This window comes from Suricata suricatta, chromosome 1 (genome assembly GCF_006229205.1).
Source record: "Suricata suricatta isolate VVHF042 chromosome 1, meerkat_22Aug2017_6uvM2_HiC, whole genome shotgun sequence".
NCBI lineage: Eukaryota > Metazoa > Chordata > Mammalia > Carnivora > Herpestidae > Suricata > Suricata suricatta.
Genome location: NC_043700.1, coordinates 152189101 through 152201041, shown reverse-complemented (window position 1 = coordinate 152201041; position 11941 = coordinate 152189101). Strand labels below are relative to the sequence as shown.

Here is an 11941-nt window from a genome sequence, read left to right as displayed (position 1 = left end):
AAAAAAATAAGACCTGCTCTAGGAAGATATTCCTGGATGATCTTTCAGAACATTCCAGCTCCTTCTGTGTCCTTCTGATGAGTTACTTAACATCATTGAGATTTAGGTTTCTTATCGATAAAATGAAAGCAATGTTACCCATTTCATTAGGTTTTTGATGTTCAACTCGTGCTGGGTGCTTATCCATGAATCAGACACTGTTCCCTATAATGCTCTGTATATTTAGTCTGTCTTCTATTGGCAGAAGTTGTCCAGGATTGCATTGGGACAATAGCAGCCATGCTATAATAAGGTACAATGATAACTTGGCCCAGAAAGCTCAGGTGTTTGAGTCTGATGTATTCAGAAGATTTTTTATTGAGGTGGGAGGAGAATCGTATTAATTCCTCAATTCAGCTTACTTAATAATAGAAACCTTGTGAATTAGAGTTTTTAAGAATAGTGCCCAAACTTCCACTTCCCGTAGTGTTGAGGAACAAATATCATAAAGAATCCGCCTGGCTTATAATGCCTAAAAATTCTGGATTAAAAAATGTTAAAAATGCTTAACTGAGCTGTCAGGAAAATAAGGGAAATCATCAAATTCTAAAAATACAAGAAAACACAAGTTTCCAGAGGTAACCACTGGAAGCAATGGAACCCTGAAGACATTTACTTGTCCCTGGTGGCCTAGAGTCTTTACTTCAATGGAAATCAAGCAGGAGTAAGGATGCAATGCCTAGGACCTCAACAGGGTGAAGACAGGGGGAAAAAAATCCTTAAATAGGCCAGGACCCAGAAGTTGACATCTTTAATTCAAAGGCAAACCAAAAGAAGAAAGTCTCTCCCACAAAGAAAAAGAGTAGAAAAACTCTTTTGTCTCAATCTTGATTCTGAGTAGAGTCTAAAATTTCTATTCACAAGTGACTCTCATGAGGGTTTAGAACCAAAATCTAGAATTCACACTACACATATGATCCCAAAATATCTAACTTAGAATTTAATTTAAAGTAATTCAAGATTACTAATGCTTTCCTAGGTACATACACATACCTTAAACCATAACCTCAAGTATTTTCCCCAGGTAATTATGAATACATTGAAACATAAAAATATAAAACACAAGAGGAAACAAATCATTTAAATAAGAATAAACAGAAGTAACAAACAACAGAATAATAGCTACAAAATGACTTTTATTGGAATTATCAATTAAGAAATATAAAATAAGTAGGTTTGATATATTTTGTTTAAAATTTGAAGTATAACAAGGTACAAAATCTATGAAATATAATCAGGTAGCTTTGAAAAAGAGCTAAATAGAACTTCTGGGTGAAAATAAAAGCACATAATTAGTAAAACTAAAAACTCAGTAGATGGATATAGCATTAGATACAATGGAAGAGAGAATTAATGAACTAGAAGAAAGAACTGAAGAGTTACTCCATGAGCAGAAGAGGAAAAATGAAATTGAAAAAAACTAACTGGAAGTTAAAAAATGGAGAGGGGAGGGTAGCAGTGGACATTTGAACAATGCTGCTGCCCATGACTCTGGGGCTTCACTGAGAGGCTCCTGATCAGAGGTGCCATTGGGTAGTCATTATAATTTGGAAAGAACAGATTATGAAATACACAGGCCACCATCCAAGTTATTTTAGATGTTCCCAATACATGAATAACATATTTGGAAATGGACTTGGTGGCCTCTGAAGGCTCTGGGTTCTCAGCATATACAGCTGGGCCCTGACTGATCGATCTTGGAAACTTAAATGCAAATAAGATGAATAATGAAATATTTTATTCTCTAGAACATATGTAGTTCAAGGATCCAGAAAAGAGACCTAAATTAGATCTGGAACTTCAAAATGAAAACATGGGTGTTCATTTCAATACCTATACCTCCAGAAATGGACCATATATTTGCCAAAGAATTCTTTAAGGATTTGCCAAGAGCCTTAGACATTCATGTTGATATAATGAAAGACAGTACATTGGGAGAAACAGAGTTTAAACATGAGTATAGAAGGACATCAAAGCAGATTTACAAGAACTTGTTTTTTTATTATCTACATGTCACACAACTTATCAAAATAACTGCACTTGGATGGACAGTTTGGGGACCAATGGAAAATATCAAACCTAAAAATTATAAGGACTTAGTGAACTATGTAACTACATATTATAAAGGGCCAAGAAAAATCCTTGCTGTAACTGGAGGATATTCCTATGATGAATAGCTTGAGTTAGCAAAGATTCATTGGGTGACTTTTTGTCCACACACAAAGAAGAAATGCAAACTCTGCCTCCCTGAAAGTTCATAGGATGTAAGAATTGAATGAGGAACAGCAAGATGGTTTTGGCACACCTTGCAAGAGCTTTTTCTGAAGCTGTTGGTTGGGCACATCTAGATCCAATGTCTTTCATAGTGGTAAAACTGATTGGCAACCAAGAATTGCCATTGCAGAGAAAGAATAAATTTATCTAGCCAGCCAGCCAAGCTCATCTGTCATGGCAAACTCTGCCATAGATTCCAGTCTTTCCATACTTTCTACACAGATATAGGATTGTGGGGAATCTATATGAGTTGTGAGCCAACCATTGTTGCAGACATGTTATGTGTTATTCAAAAAGAATTAGATGTGACTGTGTATACATGTCACTGAAAATAAAGCTACACAATCCAAAATTCTTCTAAAAACAAACATGTTATTGCAACTCTATGGTTCAAGTCCAATTTATAGATATTGGTAGGTGAATGTCACATTATAATGGAAAAATTCCCATCCCTGAGCTTGAAGCTGAGGATGGGAAAATCTGGGGATGAGAAAATCTTAACTCAATGCTGCAGATGCTGAGAAACTTCAATAAATGTGCACCAAATACATTTAGGGCCCAGCTATTGCTGCTGTTGGTTCCATTGTGCAAGATTTTAACTGGATTTGCAGTAACATATGCTGGTTTGTGATTAAAATGCTCTTAGTCAAAATGTTTTAAATATATTTACATAAAAGACTAATAGAGATCTGCAATTGTTAAGCTATCAAACTTTAAAGAAAAAGAATAAAAATGGACATGTGTATTCAAGAAGACATGGAGACTATAATTAATATATCTAATATATATCAAATCAGAGTACAAGAAATAAATAATAGAGAAAATGTAGAAGACCATGTAGAAGTACTCAAGGAGATGTTGACTAAGAATTTTTATGAATTTACAAAAGACAGAAATCCTCAGGTGAATCAATGAATCCGATGCAGAATGAATAAAAAGAAATACAAGGCTAGATAGGTACATTGTAATGATACCACAGAGCATCAGAGGAAGGAAGGAAGGAAGGAAGGAAGGAAGGAAGGAAGGAAGGAAGGAAGGAAGGAAGAAGAGGGAAAAATGGAGGAAAAGAAAGAAAAGAGAATAAAACAAAATGAAAAAGAAGAAAAAAGAAAGAAAATCTTAAAAGCAGCTATGGAAAAAAAGACAGCTTACTACAAAGGAACACGTTAGATTGACATCTAATTTCCAAATAGGCACAATGAAAAATCTAAATATAATGGAATTTTTTAAGCAGACAGGAAATAACCATTAAGAATTATATTACCATAGAAATTATCTATCAATAACAAGAATAATAATAATCAAGATATTTTCAGAAAATGAAAACTGACAGACCCTTTCAAAAGGAATTTCTAGAAGATGTACACAAGAAAGAAGAATAATGAGCCCCATGGAAGTTTGAGATGCAAGAAGAAATGATGAGACAAGAAAATGTTAAATCAACGGGGTGAATCTAAAATAACATTGTAGTTTGAGAGGTTAATAACTAGAAGAATTAAAGTGTTGGATAATTATAGCAAATACTCTTAAGTTTGGAAGGGTTAATCCAAATAAAACATTTTAGGTTGTTTATATCATTTGAGAAAAGAGTAGATGAATGAATTAAATTTAGACTGCTAAATTAAAATCCAATCTATAATTTCTAGGGAATCATTTAAAATATATATATATATATATACAATTTCCAATTATTTAAGGGAAAATTAAATAAGGAAAAAGCCTAAATCCAAAATAACACAATAGAAAAAGAAAGGACATATAAAAAGATAAATAGAAAACACAACAAAAATGGCAAAATAAATTCAAATCTACCAGTAGTCACAATAAGTGTAAATACATAAATTCTTTAATTAAAAGTCAAAGACTGTCAGACTGGATAAAGAAACAAATCCACGTATATGTTATTTACAAGATACCCAAGTAAAAGTTAGGGACACAGGGGCACCTGGGTGTCTCAGTCAATTAAGCATTTGATTCTTGATTTTGGCTCAGGTCATGATCTCATGGTTTGTGAGCTCAAGCTCTGAAAGATCCTGCTTGGGATCTTCTCTCTCCTTCTCTCTCTGCCCCTCCTCTACTTGCACACACACACACACACACACACACACTCTCTCTCTCTCTCTCTCAAAATAAATAAATAAACATCAAAAAATCAAAAAATAAAAGTTAGGGACACAAAATGTAAGAAATAAAAAATTAAAGAATAGTATTATGCAAATATTAAATAAAAGCTAAGTTGACACCAGAGAAAATCAATTTTAAGATACAAAACAATATTAAAGACAAAGAATTACTACATAATATTTTTAAAAATTAAACTTATTAGCAAGACATAGTAACTATAAAATTAACAAACTGTCACCATAATGAGAAATTTTAATACATCTTTCTCAGTAAGTGGGAGACCTGATAATCAAAAGAACCAGTAAAAATATGAACTTGAGTGATATAATTAACAGGCTTGATCTAATGGACCTGTGTAGAACAATACATAGAAATTTTAGAAAATTGACATTATTTTCATACATACACAGAATACATATGAAAATGTATATTTCATGTGTAAGATCATAAAATAAGTCTCAATAAATTTCAAGGAACCAGAATTTATATAAAGCAGTTATCTGACTAAAATACAATTATGTCAGAAACTAATAACAATAATACTACCAAATCTCTTTTGTTTTTGAAATTTAAAACCATGCTCCTAAATAACTTTAGTCAAAAACATTATAAGGAAAAATGTTAAGCACTTAGAATGAAAAGATAATGAAACATGTGTGATGTAGCCACAGCAATACTTAGAGGGAAATTTGGAAACTTAAATGTTTTTCTAAAATAGAAAGACTGAAAAGTTAACAACCTAAGTATGTAACCTAGGAATCTAGTAATAGAAAAACAGAAAATATGTAAAGTGGAAAGCAAGAAGTAGTAAATATACAAGCTTAAGTTAATTAAATAATGGAATATTATCAAAGCAAAAGTTGACTCTTTGAAACACTAATAAATCAACAAATTTGTGACTAAACTGAGAAGAGGAAAAAAGGAATTAATTAACAATGTTTAAAATAATAAAGTGAATATAATTACTGATGCAGAATAGATTGACAGGAAAACAGTGAATATCAATAACAAGTAAATTTGAAAATATAGATAAAATGAACAAATTTAAAGGAAAAAAACAATTCCAGAAGATATAGATAACTTAAGTAATCCTACACTTATTAAAGTAATAAAAGCAATAATTTTAAATCTCTCCACAAAGTAAAAATTAGTCCTTGAACATTTTACTTGAACATTCTACAAACATTCAGAGAACAGAAAATGCTCATCTTGCACAGACTCAGAGAACAAGAAAGAAAGGAAAACTACTCACATCATTTCATGAAACTATTATAACCTGATACCAAAATCAGACAAACATAGTATAAGATAGGAAATAAATCTTAGAAATTAAAAGTAAGATAGCAGAAATAAAAAAATTAATGAAATATCTGGAAACAAAATTGGGAAAAATATTTCCAAAGACATAAAGATCTAAAATATGAAAGAGAAGATAAGCAAAGATTAGAAAACTGAAGAATCAACAGAGTAAGAAATAGAGAATCAAAAAGTAGGTTCAATATCCTACAAATAGAAGAACAAACAGAGGAAATAGATGGAAAGAAATTACAAAATAAACAAAATAAGAAAGTTAACAGAACTAAAGGAAGAAGTTTTCAGATTTAAAAAGCCCACTGGGTATCTATTATGATAAATGAAGACCCCACCACATCATATTATTGCCAAATACCAAAATACCAAGTCATACCCTCTGCTGTATCCCTAGTGACTAAAAAAACTGCCGTGCTCTTTGTGTCATATGACAATTACATACAGGGAATCAGGAATTATAATGATACAGGACTTCTTAACACAGATCCAGCTGCTGTAATCCTTTGTTGTTGTTGTTGTTGGATGGTTTAAAGAAAGAGACAAACAAAAATAATATGTGGCCTTTTTGTCTCTGGATGAAGAAAGGGATTTTCTATCAACTTCTTTACCATGTCTATAAAGGTGACCCTCTGCTTCTTCCAAACTAGTATGTATTCTAGTATGCATATATACCTTTCCCCATTCTATGAACATTGGGAAATAGAAAAGAAGGCAGAGATTCACCAATCCATTCAATTAAAACCTATTCACTTTTTCTAGTTCTAAGACAAAATGGAATAGACACACATCTCTCTGTTGTTCCCACTAAATAGAGTTAAAACCACTGAACATTATATAGAAAAGAAATATAAGAAGGTCTGAACTTTAGAGAAAAGGTAGACTGTCCAAGGACCTCGTGACCCAAGGAATGACACAGGGATAAATTCCCTGGGTTTTCTTTTTCTTCTTTATCCCAGACTGGATGCTGGAGAAGCTGACAACCAGGAAGTGCCAGTGGGCACAGACAAAAAATGTCCTCCCAAGGTCTGTTCTCTCTACAAAGGACCAGGAAAGGGACAACCTAACAAGATAGTAAATGTTTAGACAATATCTACTGTACTCGAGGGAAACACCTTGGAAAAAACTGTGGTCTCACCACCATTATCAAAGGCCAAGTGGAACAGTATCAAGGTGCCCCTTCCCCTCCCAGCCGACTTGCACCAGTGGGGACATGGTGAGGAGTCTGATCTCCTACCTTTACCAAGTAGTAATGAAATACCATGCTCCTTGGTGTCCCCAGGTTACCAAGGGGAAAACCTGGTCTTCTTTCCACCAGATGGCAGTGAGACTGTGCCCACTTTCTTCTACTAGCGCTATATCAGAGGCAGCCTGCTAAAAGAGACAGTTTAAATAATATTAAGTCTGAAAACATAATATTCAAAATATCCAAGATACAATAAAAAAAACCCCTCCTTAATATACTAAAAACCAGGGTGGGGGTAGCAGGGAAATCTCGACTTGAATGAGAAAATACAAACAGCAGATGCCAACACAGAAATGATATAATTGTTGACTTTCTCTGACAAGGATTTTAAAGCGGTATCACAAAAATGCTTCAACAAGCAATTACAAACATACCAGAAACAAATGAAAAATACAAAGTCACAGTAAAGAAATAGAAAATAGAAAGAAGAATCAAATACAAATTTAAAACTAAAGAAAATAATAATCTAAATTTAAAAATTCATTGGATGGGGTGCCTGGGTGGCTCAGTTAGTGAAGTGTCCAGCTCTTGATTTTGGCTCAGGTCTTGGTCCTAGGGTTATGTGTTGGACTCCATGCTGAGCATTGAGCTTGCTTGAGATTCTCTCTCTCTCTTTCTCTCTCTCTCTCTCTGTGTCTCTCTCTGTACCCCTCCCCCCATTCATGATTTCACTAGCTCTCTCTCTTAAAATAAAATAAAATAAAATAAAATAAAATAAAATAAAATAAAATAAAAATGAATAAAGTAAATAAAAACTCATTGGATGGGCTCAATGACAGAAGAGAGGACAGATGAAAGAATTAGTGCTTAAGGATAGAACAATTACAATCTGAACAACAGAAAGAAAATAGAATAAAAACATAAAATTTTAAATTAAAAAAACATAACTTAAGCCTCAAGTCAATAATTACATCAAATGTAAGTGGTCTGAATATACCAAATAAAGACAGAGGTTGGTAGAGTAGATTAAAAAACATGACCTGACTTTCTGGTCAAGGGCACTTTGCTAAATGAAAAAAGCCAATCTCAAAAGGTGATCTACCAAATAATTCCATTTATATAACCTTCTAAAAATGACAAAATTATGAAAATACAAAGCAGATTAGCCACTGCCAAGGGTTAGGAACAGTGGGTAGGGGCTGGGTAGGACTACAAAGGGAGATCTTTGGGATGAGGCAACAGGTCTGCATCTTGACGGGGTGGTGGTTATAAGAATCTACACTTTTGATAAATGACATCTGACTGTCCACACACATTGCAGCAATGTCAGTTTCCTAGTTTTGACATTGTTCCATAGTTATGTAAGGTATAATCCCTGGGGGGAACTGAGTGAAGGGTATCTGAGTTTTCTCTATATTATTTTTTGAACTTCCTATGAACTTTGTATTTTGTCAAAATAAAAAACCTATTTAAAAAAATCCATTGAGCACTTATTTTGTCAAGTTTTGATATCAATGATGAACAAAATATAGCTTTAGAAAATTCCACCATCTGGTTGACTTTACAATCCTTCTATGGGAATGAGTAAGACCCAAATATATAAAGATACAAACAGCAACCAAAAAGGGTTGCAGTTATATGAGTAGTTTTGCGGTTGCAAAGTCCAACAGCACCAAGCCCCAAGTATTGAGTCTTCAGAATAACAATTCAAAATAATAACTATGGAAAGACACAGCCTTAGTTCAATGTCAAATTTATGCAATCAAGGTGAAAAGTAGATTATACGCAATAGTGGATCAAAAGGCCTTGCCCCAGAACAGCCCTCAGTGTTCTGCATAGAAAATTATCCAAAATAGATCTTACTACATATGATATTAATCTGCTAAGTGGCATGTCTTTTCCATAACTGATGACCACTTGTCCACTCGGGCCACTTGCCAACCTGAATAATAGGGTATAAGCCTGGGCAAAGTCCCTGGTCACAAGCCCACCTGCCCATGTTCTGGGAGGACCTCCAGGGGCACATACATTATGCAGACCCTCCCTGACAGAGATCAATCCACCACTTTCCAAATGACCCTTCCTCCTGTATTTTAGTGAGACTGATGTTACCAAGATCTCATTTTTCTTGGCACTGAGCCAGTAGAAACTTTTGTTCTTTGTTCACCCATTTTTTTTTTACAAATTAAAAGCAATTTATTATGTAATATTCGGTGGCTACAATGGAATATGTGCAATACACATAAGCCCAATGGCCAATACAAGATCCCTACATTGACGACATAATTGAAGTTAGTTGTATTCCCTTCCCCAATTTCCATTCTCCTGCCTTCTCCTCAAACATAACCACTTCCCTGAATTTTGTGTTTATCATATCCTTGCTTTTTATTTTTAAAAATATATATTTATTTTGAGAGAGAGAGAATATGAGAGAGTGTGAATGGGGGGGAGGGGCAGAGAGAGAGAGGGAGAGAATCCCAAGCAGACTCCATGCTGTCAGCCCAGAGACAACACGAATGACTTGATCACACTATGAACTGTGAGATCATGACCTGAGCCCAAATCCAGAGGCAGATGCTTAACCAACTGAGCCACCCAGGAGTCTCTATCATACCCTTGTTTTTAAAAAAACAGTTGACTGCACTGTAGTTTTCCCCAAACAATATTTGCTCAGTTCTGCTTATTTTTGAAAATATGGACAGTGCTTTTATTAACAGTCTTTTTGTTTGTTTGTTTGTTTGTTTGTTTTATTTTTGATACAGAGAGAGACAAAGTATGAGAGGGGGAGGGGCAGAGAGAGAAGGAGACACAGAACTGGAAGCAGGCTCCAGGCTCTGAGCTGTCAGCACAGAGCCTGACCCGGGGCTCAAACCCATGAATGTGAGATCTCACCTGAGCCAAAGTTAGAGGCTTAACCAAGTGAGCCACCGAGGCACCCCAGTATTGACAGTCTTATATATGTCTCCTAGTGCACACATGCAAGAGTTTCTCAAGGCTACATATCCGGAGTGGAACTGTTGAGCCACAGAAATGTCATCATTACCTGTGCTAGACAGGCCAAGTTTTTTTCCAATGAAATTGTGCTATTTTACAGTCTCACTAGTAGTGTATAAGATTATATTTTTCCATATATTTGCCAACATTTAGTATTATCAGACTTCATAATTCTTTGTCCATCTAGTGGATTTAAAATGATATCTTACTATGATTTTAATTTTTATTTCCCTGATTACTAACGAAGTAGAGAATCTTTTAGTACCTTGAATTATCATCTATATTTATTTTTGTGAATTACATCATGTTCTCTGGATTTTTTTTGATAGGTTGCAAGCATCCATTGTATATTCTGGATCCTATTTCATTGTCAGATGTGATGTCAAGATTTTTTCAGAGTTTGTGGCTGATCTTTTTACTTTCTATATGATGTTTTCAGTAAGCAAATGTTATTAATTTTAATGAAGTGAAACTTATGCATCTTTACCTTTTTAGCCCGTGCTTTTTGTGTCTTTCATCTCCATAAGGAAGGAGGAATTCATTGTGAAAGGAAAAACTTGAAATTTTTTAGAAGAAAAAAATGGCAGAATGGCCTTTATGACCTTTAGGGAGAGAATGATTTCTTGAACAAGACCCAAAAAGTGCTTATCATAAATCATTGCTATGTTAACAAATGTTTTTAAGGATTGTTAGAATAAATCAGGAGGATAAGCTGAGCCCTAGCTGCTTTTTATTATTTTCTCCAGAGAACTACAGCACGGTGCCCTGCTGTCGAAGCGGTGGTCTCAGAGCAAAGGGCTGTTGGTGCAGCCCCTAGGAATGGCCTCTGTCCCATCCCTGCCCCCTCGAGGCCACCACCTTCCCAGAAGGGAGGCACAGGGATCTGCAGCAGTTTCTTCACCTTTAGCTCTTTTTTGTTACTAGGGCTGATGGGGGTCTGTTTCCGCTAATCTTAACTGTGGCAAAATGCTCCAGGATGTCTATTCTTCTGGTTACATATGGAATTTCCTGGACTTCAGTTGATTGCTTGGGATGGGGGCTGATTAGATGCAGCTATTTCCAGGCATCCTTGCCTTTTCTTTCCTGAAAAACCATTGTGTGAGTAACATATTTTTAGGTGGGGCTACATGATTCACATACATTTTCTTTCCTTTTTCACTAGTTTCAAATCAAATTTTTCTTCTAGATAAAAACCACACGCACATCGAGGGTTACTTTCAACTGTCTTATTCTTTGTAATACTATTTATACAGTCCTCATAATACTGTACTTTGGGCTTATGATTTTAAGGCCCATTTTTCCCCTGTGTAATCTCATAAGGCTTCCCTCAGTCCTCCTCATCACCTCCTGCTCCGTTCCCATATATCTATTCCTGGGTCATTATTCCCTTCTCCATCAACATCTTCTCAGCATAGCTGAATGCTCCGGGGAGACTGGGATGGTGTGAGACTGCCGTGATGAATGGGTTCCTTTTCACTCTTCGATAATGAGCTGGCTTATACTAAGGGCAGCTAATTTCTTTGTAGCTACTTGGAGTAAGTAGATTAGGTTACCAGTGGTACTACTTATCTATTCTAGAATCAATGATCCAATTTACAGGATCACCACCTACAAATCTGGGGAAACTATTACACAGAAGTCCTAGTAATGGATTAGTGGGCATTTTCTGAAATGAATCATTTACAAGACAATGCCTTGGTTCCCAGCCTATTTCTGAGGCAATTAGGACCTAATGAGTTCCTTATTTGTTGATTGTTTGATGATGGCCATTTATTCTGGTATATCTGAATCTTATACCTAGTTTCTCAATGTTTGGACCACCAGCTCTTTCTCATCTCTTTTTCCTGTACTTCTTTCTGAAACCTTCTCAGGTGGATGCCCGGTCTGTGATACAGTAGATCCTGAATTTCCATCTATCTGTTAATTTCGATGGCACTGAAATGTCATGGCTGTTTTGAACCTTGAAACAAATCATATCCAGGATCTGCCTCCTTCTGCTTGATCTTCCCAGGACCA

The 11941-nt window shown here is 35.0% G+C and overlaps 1 pseudogene; it reads left to right on the top strand.

Annotated features, from left to right (window-relative positions):
- Nucleotides 1–1531: 1531 nt before the first annotated feature.
- LOC115302039 overlaps nucleotides 1532–11941 on the top strand; it is a 34100-nt pseudogene continuing 23690 nt past the window's right edge.